Source organism: Sapajus apella, unplaced genomic scaffold (genome assembly GCF_009761245.1).
Source record: "Sapajus apella isolate SASKATOON/1434 unplaced genomic scaffold, GSC_monkey_1.0 scaffold76, whole genome shotgun sequence".
Classification (NCBI taxonomy): Eukaryota; Metazoa; Chordata; class Mammalia; order Primates; family Cebidae; genus Sapajus; species Sapajus apella.
In genome coordinates this window covers 9,187,337-9,191,632 of record NW_022437016.1, presented here as the reverse complement: position 1 = coordinate 9,191,632, position 4,296 = coordinate 9,187,337, and the positions used below count along the sequence as shown (strand labels likewise).

The window sequence follows — 4,296 nt, the reverse complement described above, 5'->3', positions numbered from 1 at the left end:
AGGCTTGAGCCACCGCGCCTGGCCTTTTTTTTTTTTTTTTTTTTTTTGAGACACAGTTTCACTCTTATCCAGGCTGGAGTGCAGTGGCACCATCTCGGCTCACTATATTCTCTGCCTCCCGGGTTCAAGTGATTCTCGTGCCTCAGCCTCTCGGGTAGCTGGGACTGCAGGTGCCCACCACCATGCCTGGCGAGTTTTTATATTTTTAGTAGAGACTGGTTTTCACCATGTTGGCCAGGCTGGTCACAAACTCCAGATGATCTGTCCACCCTGGCCTCCCAAAGTGCTGGGATGACAGGTATGAGCCCAGCCCTAAAATTTACTTTTTAAATGATTTTAAGTATATTCACAAGTGTGATTGATTACAAATAATTCCAGAACTTTTTCATCACCCTGGAAAGAAACCCCATGCCTGTTAGACACTCCTCATTCCCCCAAATCCTTCAGTCCTAGTCAATCACTAATCTACTTGCTATAGATTGCCTATTATGGACATTTCATATATTAATAAATAGAATCATATGTAACCGTTCGTGCATGGCTTCTTTCACTTAGCATAATGGTTTTAAGATTTATCCATGTTGGAGCATGTATGAGTATTTCATTACTTTTCACTGCTAGATAATATTCCATTGTGTGGATATACCACATTTTACCCAGCCATTTGTCAGTTGTTAGGTATTTGAGTTGCTTCCCTTTTTCATCATTGTGAATGATGTTGCTGTGAACATTTTGTGTGGACATAGATTTTTATTTCTCTTGGGTATATACTTAGGAGTGGAATTGCTGGATTGTATGGTAACTCTGCATAACATTTTGAGAAACTGTTTATAAATTGTTTTCCAAAGCAGCTGTACCACTTTGTGTAAAGTGGTATTTTATTGTGGTTTTGATTTGGCCCAAATGAGTTACATAGAAAAGATCAGAGTAGATGGAGATAGGTTTCTCAGAAGAGGTTGGAATTTGAACTGCTAGAAAGGGGAGATTTGGAGAATGGAGAGGGATTACCAAAGGAAGAAGAGTGGAAGTTATATGACTTAGAAATGAGGATAAACCCGTCTCGTTTTAAGTATAGAGGAGCGATCTCAGCTTATGATAGCTCTACTCTAGTCTGTTTTGACTGTTCTTTAAAGGATCCCTTTGCCAAAATGCGCAAGAGGGTTGCTTTTCTTGAGGCCTGTCGTATAGCGCAGTTGACATATCTCTCTGGTTTGTGATGAGACCAAGAGTTGGAATGTGACTTCCTTTCCAGGCCTTCTCCCTCTACTGCCTCTTCCCCTCTTCCATTTCTCCACCACAGTGCTGTCTTCCCAGTCTCCAAAGGTGAATGTAGAAAGACTTAGAGTGGTGGAATAAAATTCTCTTTGAAGACCAAGCTTTCCCTTATTAGTGCTCAGTCAGCCACTTGAATTTTCATGACTTTTCTGGAAAATATGTTGCTGCTACTCCATCATTCTTCTCTTAGCCATTGTAGTAAACTTAGAGGGGATTGTATAGCAGATAGGAAGGTGGAAACAGGAGGTAAGACCTGGAGGATTGCTCTAGGAAACTATGTTTGCATCCAGTTACTAAATCTGTGTAAGTTCCTGGTTGGAGTTCCGGTTGCAGTTGCAAAGGCCCAGCCTTTTTCCTGGCCCTGGGGAGAACTAATCTCTGGGTTCCTAAAATCCTTTTTGCTTAAAAGGGCTTTGTGGGGACATGGAAAAATGAGGAAGAAAAATAAACAAAATGAAGTTGTTTTGCTCTCTACTTTTACTGAAATTAGTACCCATTCTTTCTAAGTATTCAGGACTTGAAAACAGCCAAATAAAATAAGAAAAGATATATTAAAAAATACGTGTGTGTGTGTGTGTGTGTGTGTACACACACACACACACACACACACACACACACACACATGTTCCTATAGAAAAGAAAGGTGTCATTCCAAAATTTCACTTGTAAGTTGGTTATGGCATTTAGAATGTATTTTCCGCTTAGAGATACTGTTACGTACAAATCAGTGACTGTTGAGGGCAAGGGCATTCCAGGTAGAGGGAATTGTGCATGCAAAAGTCATAGGGAGATAAAAGGTAAAGCTGAAATACAGGATATGAGGATAAAGATTATAGGAGAGGAAGCTGAAGAAGTAGGCATGTGCCAGTGGGACATGATGCCACTGAAGGGTTGAACTGGGGATGTGATGTGATCGGATTTTGGTTTTAGGTAGATTATCCTGGCAGTAGTAGTTTAGAGCAGGGATATCTCTGGCTTGTACAAGATGATCCATTGGAACGTGAGAAGACTATATTAGAAATTGCAATTATTTTTATATCAACCTTCAAAGTTGTTTTTGTATTTTTAATGTATGTATTAGTATAGTAAGACATTATTATAATTCATGGATATTTGTCAGATCTATGTTCACTTTTTTACTGACAGGAAGAACGCATGAAAAAAAATGGGAGGCCACTGGATTGTGGAACTGTATAATCGTTTGTACTGCTTAAGTTCAAGGACCAGATTAAGGTTTTGGCATTGTAAAGGAAAGGAATGATGGGTTGGCATGGTGGCTCATGCCCGTAATGCCAGCATTTTGAGAGGCCCAGGGGGGTGGATGGCTTGAGTCTAGGAATTTGAGACCAGCATGGGCAGTATGGTGAAACTCTCTCTACAAAAAAGTACAACAATTAGCTAGGTGTGGTTGCATGTATCTGTGGTCCCAGCTACTTGGAAGGCTGAGGTGGGAGGATCACTTGACCTCCCACAGAGCTCAGGAGACAGGTTACAGTGAGGCAGGATCGTGCCACTGCATTCAAGCCTGGGTGACAGAATGAGACCTTGTCTCAAGAAAAAAAAAAAAAAGATGGATTTGAGAGATTTTAAGTAGGAATGACAAGACTTGGTGACAAATTACATGTAAGAGACAGAAGAAGAATCAAAAATGATGTGCCCAGGTTATCAGAGTTATGTTACAAATGGTGAGGACTAGCTATGTAATGTTTGCTTTTCTGAGGAAAAGTGAAAAGTTGTAATTGGGATAAGGCATTTTAGTCCGCAGTGAGAAAGGAAGGAACCTTTAAGGGATCTATAGTGAATGTGTATGCTTTATTAAATAAGTAAGACTTAAAGTGGACTGGACCAGATTGCTGAAGGGCAATCTGTTCTTGGTAGATTTAGAGACGGGGGATAAAAACACCTTTTGAACTCACTTTAGCCACAGGAAAGGTTTCAGGAGTGTTGCATTAATCTTGCCTATACTGTATGAATAAATGGAAGGAAGGAAGGAAACCAATCTAGAGAAGATGCTGTTTGACTCGGTGCTGGCAGTTCTTGTGCTCCGGGGTGTGAGAGGAGCCAGGGGTATGTGAGCATTGGAGTTTTGAGTCCCCAGAACTATACATTCTTCCTCTGAGTTATAAATTTCTGAGCTTCAGGTTTTAAAAAAATTTATTCATGGAAGGAAGCTAATAAGTTCACCTAGAGGGTTGTTGTGATAATTAAAAGAGATCTCGTGCCTAGTTCTCAGTGGAGATATGACTCTTTAGTAAATGGCAGCTATCATTGATATTGCTTGGAGAGGATAAAACACAGTTGCCTGAACAACCTGGAGTTAAAAATAAGTTAAAAGACAGTAAGTATGTTCCTTTTTATAGTATTACAGTTTTTTTTGTTTTTGTTTTTAAAAACCAAAGTATTTGCTTCCTTTCAGTAGGAATGTTAGGATGACGTGTAATGTTTTTTACTAAATTTATTTGAAAGATTGAGATGCCGATATATGCAAATCGCTATTGCTCTTGCTGGTTAGGAAGAAAGGAAGCCTGTAGTCTACTAAGACAGATAAGATGAGCATGCAAACAATTAGAATTAATAACATTTAAGAACACTTATGCCCCCAGCCAGGCCTGGTGGCACATACCTGTAATCTCAGCACTTTGGGAGGCTGAGACAGATGGATCATTTGAGGTCAGGAGTCCGAGATCAGCTAGGCCAACATGGCAAAACCTAGTCTCTACTTAGAAAAAAAAAGGCCGGGCGCAGTGGCTCACGCCTGTAATCCCAGCACTTTGGGAGGCTGAGGCGGGTGGATCACGAGGTCAAGAGATCAAGACCATCCTGGTCAACATGGTGAAACCCCGTCTCTACTAAAAATACAAAAAATCAGCTGGGCATGGTGGCGCGTGCCTGTAATCCAGCTACTCAGGAGGCTGAGGCAGGAGAATTGCCTGAACCCAGGAAGCGGAGGTTGCGATTAGCCGAGATCGCGCCATTGCACTCCAGCCTGGGTAACAAGAGCGAAACTCCGTCTCAGGAAAA

General features: G+C 41.0%; 1 protein-coding gene and 1 long non-coding RNA gene across 6 annotated transcripts in view; both read left to right on the top strand.

The window, feature by feature from the left end:
- DENND1A (DENN domain containing 1A) overlaps positions 1 to 4,296 on the top strand; it is a 545,539-nt gene that overhangs the window by 5,607 nt on the left and 535,636 nt on the right. The gene's annotated exons all lie outside the window — the stretch shown is intronic.
- The window catches only part of LOC116532459, a 20,515-nt gene continuing 16,469 nt past the window's right edge, over positions 251 to 4,296 (top strand). Inside the window, exons 1-2 of the long non-coding RNA XR_004260873.1 lie at positions 251 to 2,960; positions 3,215 to 3,218. This is a non-coding gene — a long non-coding RNA (uncharacterized LOC116532459). The remainder of the gene's footprint in view (positions 2,961 to 3,214; positions 3,219 to 4,296) is intronic.